Genomic DNA, 15,127 nt, shown 5'->3' on the forward strand with positions numbered 1-15,127 from the left:
GTATTTGTGACTATTGTGAATGGTATTGTTTCCCTAATTTTTTTCTCAGTCTGTTTATTCTTTGAGTACTGATTGGTTTGAGTTAATTTTATATCCAACCACTTTGCTGAAGTTATTTATCAGCTGTAGGCATTCTCTAGTGGAATTTTTCAGGTCACTTAAATATACTATCATATCATCTGCAAATAGTGATATTTTGACTTCTTTCCAATTTGTATCCCTTCGACCTCTTTTTGCTGTCTAATTGGTCTGTCTAGGATTTCAAGTACTATATTGAATAGGTAGGGAGAGAATGGGCAGCCTTGTCTAGTTCCTGATTTTAGTGGGATTACTTCAAGTTTTTATTTAGTTTGATGTTGGCTACTAGTTTGCTGTATATTGCTTTTATCATGTTTAGGTATGAGCCTTGAATTCCTGATCTTTCCAAGACTTTTAACATGAAGGGGTATTGAATTTTGTCAAATGCTTTCTCAGCATCTACTGAAATGATCATTTTTTTTATTTTGGGTTTGTTTATATAGTGGATTACATTGATGAATTTCAATATGTTGAACCATCCCTGCATACCTGGGATGAATCCTACTTGATCATGGTGATCATTTTGATGTGTTCTTGGATTCAGTTTGGGAGAATTTTAATGAGTATTTTTGCATCAATATTCATAGGGGAAATTGGTCTGAAGTTCTTTTTCTTTGTAGAGTTTTTATGTGTTTTAGGTATAAGCATAATTGTGGATGAATAGAACAAATTGGTTAATGTTCCTTCTGTTTCTGTTTTGGGAAATAGTTTGAAGAGTATTAGTATTAGGTCTTCTTTGAAGGTCTGATAGAATTCTGCAGTAATAGCTTCTGGTCCTGAGCTTTTTTGGGGGGAGGGGGGATTGGGCACTTTTAATGACTGCTTCTATTTTTTTAGGGGTTATGAGACTGCTTAGATGGTTTATCTGATCCTGATTTAACTTTGGTACCTGTTGTCTGTCTAGAAAATTGTCCATTTTATACAGATTTACCAGTTTTGTTGAGTATAGGCTTTTGTAGTAGGATCTAATAAAATTATGAATTTCCTCAGTTTCTCTCACTATGTCTCCCTTTTCGTTTCTAATTTTGTTAATTTGGATATTGTCTCTGTCTCCTCTGGCTAGTCTGACTAAGGGTTTGTCTTGTTGATTTTCTCAGAGAACCAGCTCCTGGTTTTGTTGATTCTTTGTATGGTTCTTTTTGCTTCTACTTGGTTGATTTCAGCTCTGACTTTGATTATTTCCTGTATTTACTCCCCTTGGGTATATTTGCTTCTTTTTTTTCTAGAGCTTTCAGGTGTGTGGTCAAGCTCTTTTTTTTTTTTTTTTTTTTTTTTTTAAGGGTATGATATACATTTTTATTTTTTTTATTTTTTTTTAAATAAAAATTTTTATTTTATATCTGTAAGAATCATTTATCAAGATACAGAAATTTTTATTTTAAAGTTGTAAACATACTAAAAATTTCAAACTGTTTTCACTGAGTACTTACTAGTTGAAATGAATTGCTTTGCTTATAGCTTTAAGTTTTCTGTTATTTACCAAGTATGAATTTTTTCTTTATTAACTTGGGTATTTCTTTTTTTTTTATTAACTTGAGTATTTCTTATATACATTTCAAGTGTTATTCCCTTTCCCGGTTTCCGGACAAACATCCTCCTCCCCCCTCCCCTTCCTTATGGGTGTTCCCCTCCCAACCCTCCCCCCATTGCCACCCTCCCCGCATAGTCTAGTTCACTGGGGGTTCAGTCTTAGCAGGACCCAGGGCTTCCCCTTCCACTGGTGCTCTTACTAGGATATTCATTGCTACCTATGAGGTCAGAGTCCAGGGTCAGTCCATATATAGTCTTTAGGTAGTGGCTTAGTCCCTGGAAGCTCTGGTTGCTTGGCATTGTTGTACATATGGGGTCTCGAGCCCCTTCAAGCTCTTCCAGTTCTTTCTCTGATTCCTTCAACGGGGGTCCTATTCTCAGTTCAGTGGTTTGCTGCTGGCATTCGCCTCTGTATTTGCTGTATTCTGGCTGTGTCTCTCAGGAGCGATCTACATCCGGCTCCTGTCGGTCTGCACTTCTTTGCTTCATCCATCTTGTCTAATTGGGTGGCTGTATATGTATGGGCCACATGTGGGGCAGGCTCTGAATGGGTGTTCCTTCAGTCTCTGTTTTAATCTTTGCCTCTCCCTTCCCTGCCAAGGGTATTCTTTTTCCTCATTTAAAGAAGGAGTGAAGCATTCACATTTTGATCATCCGTCTTGAGTTTCGTTTGTTCTAGGGATCTAGGGTAATTCAAGCATTTGGGCTAATAGCCACTTATCAATGAGTGCATACCATGTATGTCTTTCTGTGATTGGGTTAGCTCACTCAGGATGATATTTTCCAGTTCCAACCATTTGCCTACGAATTTCATAAACTCGTTGTTTTTGATAGCTGAGTAATATTCCATTGTGTAGATGTACCACATTTTCTGTATCCATTCCTCTGTTGAAGGGCATCTGGGTTCTTTCCAGCTTCTGGCTATTATAAATAAGGCTGCTATGAACATAGTGGAGCACGTGTCTTTTTTATATGTTGGGGCATCTTTTGGGTATATGCCCAAGAGAGGTATAGCTGGATCCTCAGGTAGTTCAATGTCCAATTTTCTGAGGAACCTCCAGATTGATTTCCAGAATGGTTGTACCAGTCTGCAATCCCACCAACAATGGAGGAGTGTTCCTCTTTCTCCGCATCCTCGCCAGCATTTGCTGTCACCTGAGTTTTTGATCTTAGCCATTCTCACTGGTGTGAGGTGAAATCTCAGGGTTGTTTTGATTTGCATTTCCCTTATGACTAAAGATGTTGAACATTTCTTTAGGTGTTTCTCAGCCATTCGGCATTCCTCAGCTGTGAATTCTTTGTTTAGCTCTGAATCCCATTTTTAATAGAGTTATTTGTCTCCCTGTGGTCTAACTTCTTGAGTTCTTTGTATATTTTGGATATAAGCCCTCTATCTGTTGTAGGATTGGTAAAAATCTTTTCCCAATCTGGTGGTTGCCGTTTTGTCCTAACACAGTGTCCTTTGCCTTACAAAAGCTTTGCAGTTTTATGAGATCCCATTTGTCGATTCTTGATCTTAGAGCATAAGCCATTGGTGTTTTGTTCAGGAAATTTTTTCCAGTGCCCATGTGTTCGAGATGCTGCCCTAGTTTTTCTTCTATTAGTTTGAGTGTATCTGGTTTGATGTGGAGGTCCTTGATCCACTTGGACTTAAGCTTTGTACAGGGTGATAAGCATGGACCAATCTGCATTCTTCTACATGTTGACCTCCAGTTGAACCAGCACGATTTGCTGAAAATGCTATCTTTTTACCATTGAATGGTTTTGGCTCCTTTGTCACAAATCAAGTGCCCATAGGTATGTGGGTTCATTTCTGGGTTTTCAATTCTGTTCCATTGGTCTATCTGTCTGTCTCTGTACCAATACTGTGCAGTTTTTATCACTATTGTTCTGTATGAAGCCTACTTGATCATAGTGGATGATTGTTTTGATGTGCTCTTGGATTCGGTTTGCCAGAATTTTATTGAGTATTTTTGCGTCGATATTCATAAGGGAAATTGGTCTGAAGTTCTCTTTCTTTGTTGGGTCTTTGTGTGGTTTAGGTATAAGAGTAATTGTGGCTTCATAGAAGGAATTCGGTAGTGCTCCATCTGTTTCAATTATGTGGAATAGTTTGGATAATATTGGTATGAGGTCTTCTATGAAGGTCTGATAGAATTCTGCACTAAACCCATCTGGACCTGGGCTCTTTTTGGTTGGGAGACTTTTAATGACTGCTTCTATTTCCTTAGGAGGTATGGGGTTGTTTAACTGGTTTATCTCTTCCTGATTTAACTTCAGTACCTGGTATCTGTCTAGGAAATAGTCCATGTCCTGCAGATTTTCAAGTTTTGTTGAATATAGGCTTTTATAGTAAGATCTGATGATTTTTTGAATTTCCTCTGAATCTGTAGTTATGTCTCCCTTTCATTTCTGATTTTGTTAATTTGGATACACTCTCTGTGTCCTCTCGTTAGTCTGGCTAAGGGTTTATCTATCTTGTTGATTTTCTCAAAGAACCAACTTTTGGTTCTGTTGATTCTTTCTATGGTCCTTTTTGTTTCTACTTGGTTGATTTCAGCTCTGAGTTTGATTATTTCCTGCCTTCTACTCCTCCTGGGTGTATGTGCTTCTTTTTGTTCTAGAGCTTTTAGGTGTGCTGTCAAGCTGCTGACATATGCTCTTTCCTGTTTCTTTCTGCAGGCACTCAGAACTATGAGTTTTCCTCTTAGCACAGCTTTCATTGCGTCCCATAAGTTTGGGTATGTTGTACCTTCATTTTCATTAAATTCTAAAAAGTCTTTAATTTCTTTCTTTATTTCTTCCTTGACCAGGTTATCGTTGAGTAGAGCATTGTTCAACTTCCATGTATATGTGGGCGTTCTTCCCTTATTGTTATTGAAGACCAGCTTTAGGCCATGGTGGTCTGATAGCACACATGGGATTATTTCTATCTTTCTCTACCTTTGAGGCCCATTTTTTGACCAATTATATGGTCAATTTTAGAGAAAGTACCATGAGGAGCTGAGAAGAAGGTATATCCTTTTGCTTTAGGATAGAATGTTCTATAAATATCTGTTAAGTCCATTTGGTTCATGACTTCTCTTAGTCTGTCTACGTCTCTGTTTAATTTCTGTTTCCATGATCTGTCCATTGATGAGAGTGGGGTGTTGAAATCTCCCACTATTATTGTATGAGGTGCAATGTGTGTTTTGAGCTTTAGTAAGGTTTCTTTTACGTATGTAAGTGCCCTTGTATTTGGGGCATAGATATTTAGGATTGAGAGTTCATCTTGGTGGAATTTTCCTTTGATGAATATGAAGTGTACTTCCTTATCTTTTTTGATGACTTTTAGTTGAAAATTGATTTTATTTGATATTAGAATGGCTACTCCAGCTTGCTTCTTCCGACCATTTGCTTGGAAATTTGTTTTCCAGCCTTTCACTCTGAGGTAGTGTCTGTCTTTGTCTCTGAGGTGTATGCAGGATCCTCATTGCATATCCAGTTTGTTAATCTATGTCTTTTTATTGGGGAGTTGAGACCATTGATATTGAGAGATATTAAGGAATAGTGATTATTGCTTCCTGTTATATTCATATGTGGATATGAGGTTATGTTTGTGTGCTTTTCTGCTCTTTGTTTTGTTGCCAAGACGATTAGTTTCTTGCTTCTTCTAGGATATAGCTTGCCTCCTTATGTTGGGCTTTACCATTTATTATCCTTTGTAGCGCTGGATTTGTAGAAAGATATTGTGTAAATTTGGTTTTGTCATGGAATATCTTGGTTTCTCCATCTATGTTAATTGAGAGTTTTGCAGGATACAGTAACCTAGGCTGGCATTTGTGTTCTCTTAGGGTCTGTATGACATCTGTCCAGGATCTTCTGGCTTTCATAGTCTCTGGCGAAAAGTCTGGTGTGATTCTGATAGATCTGCCTTTATATGTTACTGGACATTTTTCCCTTACTGCTTTTAAGATTCTTTCTTTATTTTGTGCATTTGGTATTTTGACTACTATGTGACGGGAGGTGTTTCTTTTCTGATCCAATCTATTTGGAGTTCTGTAGGCTTCTTGTATGCTTATGGGTATCTCTTTCTTTAGGTTAGGGAAGTTTTCTTCTATGATTTTGTTGAAGATATTTACTGGTCCTTTGAGCTGGGAGTCTTCACTCTTTTCTATACCTATTATCCTTAGGTTTGATCTTCTCATTGAGTCCTGTATTTCCTGTATGTTTTGGACCAGTAGTTTTTTCCGCTTCACATTATCTTTGACAGTTGAGTCGATGATTTCTATGGAATCTTCTGCTCCTGAGTTTCTCTCTTCTATCTCTTGTATTCTGTTGGTGATGTTTGTATCTACGGTTCCTTGTCTCTTCCTTTGGTGTTCTATATCCAGGGTTGTTTCCATGTGTTCTTTCTTGATTGCTTCTATTTCCATTTTTAATTCCTTCAACTGTTTGATTGTGTTTTCCTGGAATTCTTTCAGGGATTTTTGTGATTCCTCTCTGTAGGCTTCTACTTGTTTATTTATGTTTTCCTGCGTTTCTCTAAGGGAGTTCTTCATGTCTTTCTTGAAGTCCTCCAGCATCATGATCAAATATGATTTTGAATCTAGATCTTGCTTTGCTGGTGTGTTTGGATATTCCGTGTTTGCTTTGGTGGGAGAATTGGGCTCCAATGATGCCATGTAGTCTTGGTTTCTGTTGCTTGGGTTCCTGCGCTTGCCTCTCGCCATCAGATTATCTCTAGTGTTACTTTGTTCTGCTATTTCTGACAGTGGCTAGACTGTCCTATGAGCCTGTGTATCAGGAGTACTGTAGACCTGTTTTCCTGTTTTCTTTCAGCCAGTTATGGGAACAGAGTGTTCTGCTTTGGGGCGTGTAGTTTTTCCTATCTACAGGTCCTCAGCTCTTCCTGTGGGCCTGTGTCCTGAGTTCACCAGTCAGGTCGCTTGGAGCAGGAAGTTTGATCTTACCTGTGGTCCCAAGGCTCACGTTTGCTTGTGGGGTGTTGCTTATGAGCTCTCCGTGAGGGCAGCAACCAGGAGGACCTGCGTTGCCTTTCTAGGAGCTTCGGTGCACCAGGGTTCCAGATGGCATTTTGTGTTTTCCTCTGGAATCAGTAATGTGGGCAGAGTGTAGTCTCTTCTGGTTTCCCACGCGTGTCTGCCTCTCTGAAGGTTTAGCTCTCCCTCCCACGGGATTTGGGTGCAGAGAGCTGTTTATCTGGTCGGTCCCTTCAGGTTCCGGCGGTGTCTCAGACCCAGGGGACCTGCTGCTCCTGTGCCCTTATCTACGGGAACCCAGAGGCCGTATACAGTTTCCTCTTGGGCCAGGGATGTCGGCAGGGGTGGGCAATGTTGGTGGTCTCTTCCACTCTGCAGTCTCAGGAGTGCCAACCTGTCCGGGTGGTGAGCTCTCTCTCCCATGGGGTTTGGGAGCAGTGAGCTGCTGCGGGCAGGGATCTGCGAGGTTGGGAATCCCACTAAAAACAGGAAGTGTCCGGTCCTAGAGGAATTTTGCCCCTGTGTGTCCTGAGGCCACCAGTCAGGTCTCTTGGAGCAGAAAAGTTGGTCTTACCTGTGATCCTGAGGCTCAAGTTTGCTCGTGGGGTGTTGCTTATGAGCTATCCGCGGGGGCAGCAACCAGGAGGACCTACGCCGCCCTTTCCAGGAGCTTCCGTGCACCAGGGTTCCAGATGGCGTTTGGTGTTTTCCTCTGGAATCAGTAATGTGGGCAGAGTGTAGTCTCTTCTGGTTTCCCAGGCGTGTCTGCCTCTCTGAAGGTTTAGCTCTCCCTCCCACAGGATTTGGGTGCAGAGAACTGTTTATCTGGTCAGTTCCTTCAGATTCAGGTGGTGTCTCAGGCACAGGGGACCTGCTGCTCCTGTGCCCTTATCTACGGGGAGGAATTCATTTCTTATTGAAACAAAAGTGTATCTTTTTTCCAATTAGTTCTTAGTCATGGATAATTATTTTTTTAATCTATGATGGAAGGCCAGTGGACATTAACTACACAAGAAGACCACCATTAGGAGGTGAATTTGGGGTGCCAGTACATGTATCACTTACAATACACTCTTGTATTTAAAATAATTACCTAACACAAAAGGACAGTTTACTTCCAGAGTTATTTGTGCCCTCATTTGAAGATTACTATTATGGAAGATTCAGGATAGCGTAAAATGATATTAAGTGTCCAGTGTGTCACATGACTAAGTCAGAAGAAGGATGTTGATAAGGTCACAGCCTCAGTAACTCTGCCCCAGTCTGTACACAATGGATATAATAGAGCCAAATTCAGAGATGATTAGCAGAGTCTCACATGGAACCACAAGCAGCAGATGTAGGGATAGAGAACTGTGTCTTCCCTATGGACAGAGATATGTGTAAGAAGAGTAGTATTCTCCTTCACGCATGTCCTACACACCTGATCATTGAATACGTGAGAAAAAACACAGACTCCTGCATTTCACTTACCTCAGCAGATTCTCTAAAGATGGGCTTGAACAATGTTTACACTAAGTCTGGGCTTATATTCAGCCATGCTGTTTTCTACATTTTTTAAATTTTTTTTACTTTTGAGATTATGGTTATATAATTAATTCCTTTGCTCTCCTCTCTCCAAATCCTCCTTATTCTCCTTCTTACTGTCTTTCATTTTCATGGCCTCTTCTTTTATTAATTGTTGCTACACATATATATACATATACATATAAATGAATTTAAAAATATATACATTTATAAACACATCCTGCACAGTCTGTATATCATTAATTGTATGTCTGTTTTCAGGGCTGACTATTCAATCTGCCGTGCTTTAAGCCATTCAGCACTAGAAAGAGATACCTATAATTTCAAAGGGGAAAAAATATCATCACTGCGCTATAAAACTGAGCATGAGAGGTGGCTGAGAAAGTCCAAAAACAAATCCAACAGTGCAATTCCAATGGACATAGAAAGGGAAAGTTATAAAAACCAGTGCTGCTCAGTGAAAGTATAATGTGAGCTTCATGCGTCAATTGAAAGTTTTTAACCACATTTTTATAAGAAAGTTATAAGAAACTAATTTTATTTAATATAATAGTTATTAACCAATACATCTAAAATGTTGTCTCAGCATTTAATAAATATAAAAACAGTAAACAAACATATTTACCTCTATCTTAGCTAAATCTTCTCAGCCAGGTATATATTTTTCATATTGTATACATTTCAGTTTAGAATAGCAATGTTTTAAGTTTACTGTAAGCCATACTACCGGTGGCTCCTCGGGCATAGCACAGGTGTCCCCGAAAGAGATTCCAGTAGAAAGAACTCTCTGAAGTTCAGATTCAAAGGAAAGACTTGTGCAAAAAATAAAAGAAAGAGTGTTGCTCTTTAAGATAGAGCAAGTAGAAGCATCAAACACCAAACTGCAAACTGGTTTAAAGGAGAAAGCAGGGATCGACCACTGAAATAGAGCAGACTCAATCATGTCATCAAAGGACAGGGTTCTTTAATGCCATCTGTGTGTCGCCTTTATCCCGAGGCTGGTGTCTGGGCAGCTGCAATCCCAGCTGTCACACTTTGATGCAAGAGCAACCCAAAGGAGAAAGAGAGCATCAGGATGTGTGTCTCTTCTTATGAGAAAACTGCAGCAGCAGCTCCTGCAGGCCTCCTTTCTTAGCTCAATAGCCAGAGCTGACATTAATGCTAATCCCAATCCTATCCATGTCAGCACAAGACTTGGTATCTCAGTTCTGGGTGATAGCAATTGGCACTTGGCATCCTGTCCCTCCCACTGATGCGGTATTACTATTTGGAAAAAACTTCATTGAATTAAATTCAAGTGTCTACTTGATAGCTCTTAAATGACTCCTAGAAATGGCTGGGAAGCTCTACCCAGGACATCTCAACAGTGCTGTTTACACAAAACCTGAATAGGACAATGCTATTTCACATGCTAACATGGGATGGCTCCACTCCAAGACAAAACAACTGCAGGCCACCAAAATATTCTGAGAGATGGAGAATCTTTCCCAGTGATGAGGATCCAACTGGTTATGCAATAGCAAATGATCAGCCCCGAAATCATGTACATGCAAGCAACACTGAACAGACTCAGCAGGTTTTATTTATATATTTATGAATAAGTAACAGATAGATGATAGATAGATAGATAGATAGATAGATAGACAGACAGAGATAAATAGGTGATACATAGATATACATAGATAATAGATATAAGATAGATGGATGATAGATAGATAGATAGATAGATAGATAGATAGATAGATAGATAGATAGACAGACAGATAAGGAACAAAGGAGGTTAGAAATTTGCATGAGAGCCATTAAGAGAGGTAGGGAGAAGGACGATATGAGTTGGAAGAAGGAAAGGGAATGGAAGAAAGCAATGTAGATATTTTTAAATTCAAAAAATAAATGTCTTAAATTTAAAAATACATAAATGAAAAATAAAGCAAAGTAAAAGAAGGAAGGAAGGAGGGAGGGAAGGAAGGAAAAGCAAATAGCAATATAGCAATGGGAAAATCTAGAAAAGAAGCTGAGACACAAATCAACCCTCAGGCGACAGTGTGAAGAACATTGCCCACTGCTCAGGTTTTCTTCATCTTGGTTTCCGTGAAGCCCAAGAATCAACTATAGAAATTGATGAGGATAAATATGTCTGAGAAAAGTCTCATACCACACATGCAAAGGGCAGGAAAGGACTGTCCAAACAAGAGTCACAGAAACAGAAGTCCAGAGGCACCAAAAATTGAGGGTAAGGACCATTCCTCTCTATCAGAGGATCCGTCATCCCAAGAAGCCACACAGAAATTGTCCTTATTGTGTTCTCCTGGTGCTGGACCCTAGAGTAGAACTCCTGGCAGAATAGGGTAAGTGACAGTCCAGCTTTCCAGGAAGAGGGCCATAAAACAGGGTTACAGAGAACCAAGAGCTGGGAAGAGAAACGGTGCTCAAGAGAAAGAAGCTCTACAAAGCCAGTGTATAGCTGGACTGAAAAATAATTCTACACATCCTAAGATGAGGCCACGTTTTCTTAGATATGACATCATAGGCAAAACCTACAAGAAGAAAAAAATTAACTAATTACACTATCAATTAAATTGTTCTCCGGAAAAATCAAATAATAAAAGTGCAGTGTGCACACTGAAAGAAGTTATTTTTAAGCTGTACACCTCACAAAGGACTTATATATATATATATATATATATATATATATATATATATATATATAATATACAAAGAAGAGTTATAACTCAACCATAAAATAGTGCATTTTAAAAATAAGCAAAGTGTTTGAACAAGTGTGTTATCAGAAAGGATGTGTGTGAAATAAATAAGTACATGAAGTCTGTTCGGCCACTAGAGAAGTAAAGACAAAAACATTAAATCACAGCATGACTATGAGAAGGCAGAAAGGATAAAGCTTGAAAATACAGTAAGTATGACAAAAACACAGATACTTCTGTAAGCAAGGCAGCAACTCTAAGTTATTAGCAGTTTCCTTTAATTTAAAAAAAAACACTTATTTTCTTTTTTTATTTTATTAACTTGAGTATTTCTTATTTACATTTCGAATGTTAGTCCCTGCCCCGGTTTCCGGGCCAACATCCCCCTAACCCCTCCCCCTCCCCTTCTCTATGGGTGTTCCCCTCCCCATCCTCCCCCCATTACCGCCCTCCCCCCAACAGTCTAGTTCACTGGGGGTTCAGTCTTAGCAGGACCCAGGGCTTCCCCTTCCACTGGTGCTCTTACTAGGCTATTCATTTCTACCTATGAGGTCAGAGTCCAGGGTCAGTCCATGTATAGTCTTTAGGTAGTGGCTTAGTCCCTGGAAGCTCTGGTTGGTTGGCATTGTTGTTCATATGGGGTCTTGAGCCCCTTCGAGCTCTTCCAGTTCTTTCTCTGATTCCTTCAACGGGGGACCCGTTCTCAGTTCAGTGGTGTGCTGCTGGCACTCACCTATGTATTTGCTGTATTCTGGCTGTGTCTCTCAGGAGAGATCCACATCCGGCTCCAGTCTGCCTGCACTTCCCTGCTTCATCCATCTTGTCTAATTGGATGGCTGTATATGTATGGGCCACATGTGGGGCAGGCTCTGAATGGGTGTTCCTTCAGTCTCTGTTTTAATCTTTGCCTCTCTATTCCCTGCCAAGGGTATTCTTGTTCCCCTTTTAAAGAAGGAGTGAAGCATTCCCATTTTGATCATCCGTCTTGAGTTTCATGAAAAACACTTATTTTCAATATGAGCATTTGCCCTTTGGAAATATTGACACAAAACTTGTATACAGATGTTTACTTCAGCTCTATTCAAAATCTCTCCCCACATACCCAATTAAGAAGAACCAAAAACCAAGATACCCCTGACCTGCTGAATTTAAAAAAAAAAAAAAACTATTGAAGCAAATGTTGGCACATATTTAAAATGAAATTATAAAGCAGCATTGATAGACCCAACTTGGAGAAACTTCAAAAGCACTATACTTGGTCAAAGAAAGCTATCTGAAAAAGGTTAAGTGCTGTAGAGCTGTATTCTCATGTCACGTTCAAAAAGCTAGTAGAAATGACAGAAATTAGAGGCCAGATCTGTGATTTCCATAGGGTAGGGGGAAGAGGGAAAGTTTAACTGCCAAAGGGAGCACAGTGAAGCCCTTTGTAGCTGGTGGTAAGATACATCAATACAGTGTTACAATACCTGAAACTCTGTATTCTTAAGTTTCCATTGCACATTCATTGTTAAAAAGAGAAAAAGAGAAAAAAAGCACAGTGGGGCTGGGGAACCTGCTCAGTTTTTAAAGCATTCACTGCAGAAATACAAACTAGAGTTTGTTCTCCAGAACCCACGTGCTGGGTGGATGGGGCAGCCTGACAATAATTTCAATTTATCCAGAAAATGGAGAAAAAGAGAGCCCCTGAACTAGTTAGTCTGGCCTTATTAGTGAGTCACGGGTTCAGCTGAGAGGTCGTGCCTCAGTGAATAAGGTGGAGAGCAGAGACTACTGACATCAGCACTGGGCCTTTACATGAACGCACAGTCATGTGCACACGTGCTTCCACACATGCAAACACACATATGCATATACATATGCATGTATACTACCCACGTTAAATAAAGAAAGGAAGCAAGCAAACAGGCAAGGAAGGAAGGACATAAGTAGAATTTCTTAGGTACATGGGTTGCAGCTTCCTGGAGCAGACAAGAGTTATTAACCCTAAAAGGAAGCTTTTGAGGAAGAAGGGAGAATGGGTATTCAGTATGCAACCAGAAATGATCACGTGAGCATGAAATAAAGGATGTGTGAATGCCAGTGCATTGCTTAGACCTGCCAACAACTATGGTAATGGCTGAACTTCTAGACTGAATTGAGATGTACCAAAAATAGTGTTGCCTCAAAATGGATTTTTTTTTTTAGCTAGCAGAAACAAAGAAGGAGCAGCAAGCCCTCTGCTAAGGGCAGATGGTATAAGGTTAACAGATGACAGACAGAACGTGGAGAAATCTTCCTGTTATTGTGCCTCCATTACTCTTTCCAGATGACCTTAAATGAGGGAAATGGTGAATCACCAGAACAAAATGTACAATGTAATTTCATTTTATTAAGCATCGTGTAGACGCGTGGTGAGCATGACGTACCCTGAAATATAAGCAGTTTATATTTTTGCTGCAAGATTTTCATCTTGCAGTACATATGTACTCCCTGAATAGTCTGCAATTCACACATATTATTTTTGAAGTAAAAGAGAACAAATAAGTCAATTTTTAAGTGACAAAAAAAAGGTAAAGAAAAACGTTAAGAAACAGAAGGTCTAAATGAGGCAGCTTTAACAGAACACGGAGAGTTTAGGAGCAGCAATTACGAACACCCCCAGAGCGCTGCAGAAACTTTTGGGAGATGGAAGGCATTACATCAGATGCAGAAAAATATAGCAAAAGTCTGTGCTTAATTATTTAAAGAACACATCTGGAGAGCCCAGGAAAGGCGAACCGTTACGGTCTCTGCTTCGGCTTATTGTAGTGATCAAGGTGAGAATAGATGGTCTGGACCTTTTGGTCCTGACAGACAAGCCTCATTTCTTTTTCCTAGATAAGAGTTACCAACCTCAGATGCCAGGCCCTCAGACATCCGGTCCTCAACTTCGTCTCTCTCACTGCTCACAAGACCTCAGTTTTACTTGAAATCATATATTCTATAGACTCCTCATCCCTACAACCATGTTCTCACATCCTATAGTTAATTCATTGCTTCCCCAGAAGACCTGCTCAGACTAGGATCTTTAACATTGCAGGAAATCATTGAGTCATTCTTAGTCCTCTTCTCTCACATGCCGTGTGAAAATTCATCCCTGTCTCTGGCTCTCCTTACTGCTCTAAGCCACTCCAGTCTTTTATCACCTACACTTACAATAATCCTCCGCAGGAAATCCCTGTTCCTTTCCTAGACCAACACCCCTCATTACCCTTTCAAATCATGCCCCCTTTCGATAAAAACCTTCCCATGACTCCCCATTCATTCCGAGTCAAAGTCCTCCTCATAGCCTACAGCTCCTCTGGTGAAAGGATTGACACTCTTGTCAGCCTCCCACATAGTCCGGCTCACTGGTTCTGCCCACCGTGGCGTTGCCTGATTGCGTCAGCAAGGTGCACTGCTGTCTAGGGCCCGTGCACTAACTCCTCTACTGGAGCATTTCACATAGAGATTGACCATTCGTTTTGATTTGCCTTAAAGAATCTTCATTCATGCCTGCTATCCCAAAATATCACAGTGCTTATGGCGTCTCACTTTGGATGCAAAATTATATGACCAGCCTACTCTGGGCTCACTGCCTTGTCTGCATCAAGTCTGTCCAATCTCTTCCCTTATGGAGGAGTCTGGACTCTGAATTCCAAGTTGTAAAAGCGGAACCGAGCCCAGCACGGGTACCTTCCTTCTCCGAATCACGTTCGCTGTTCGCTGTCCTGATAGTGCGTCCTATCTCCAGCTGTGCTCCATTACTTTATTTTCACTGTGCTTTATTTCCCATATTCTGTCACACCACCAAAGATAGGTAACTTGTGTATTTCACTCTCAGTACCATAGCCCATCACCTGAAGCCACGCATAGCATACTAAAATCCACCTCACCTTACCTGTCCCCAGTAATCAATATGGTTAGAATCATGGTTCTTTCCCACATGAAAGGAGATGAGAAGTGTAGTCCTCAAAATAAATTACATATTCTTTACCTAAAAGAAGAGGTGCTAAGAAAAGAAAAACAGAAAATTGCCAAACATATCATATGTGTATGTATATACATGATATAGATAATGTATGTTTATAGATATACACATATACAAAATGCACACAATGCTACAATATGTTGAAAAGATTTGTTTACCCTCCCAGAAAAACATTGTTCACTTCAAATGTGTATTTTTCCACACATCCAGTCTCTGATTCAACATTTTGAAAAATTCTTTGCAATTTTCCCACTCAGTAACCAATTTACTTTGTTTTAATAAGACAGATTATTACAATGCTATACATTCCTTAGCCA

This window comes from Rattus norvegicus, chromosome 7 (assembly GCF_036323735.1).
Source record: "Rattus norvegicus strain BN/NHsdMcwi chromosome 7, GRCr8, whole genome shotgun sequence".
Classification (NCBI taxonomy): Eukaryota; Metazoa; Chordata; class Mammalia; order Rodentia; family Muridae; genus Rattus; species Rattus norvegicus.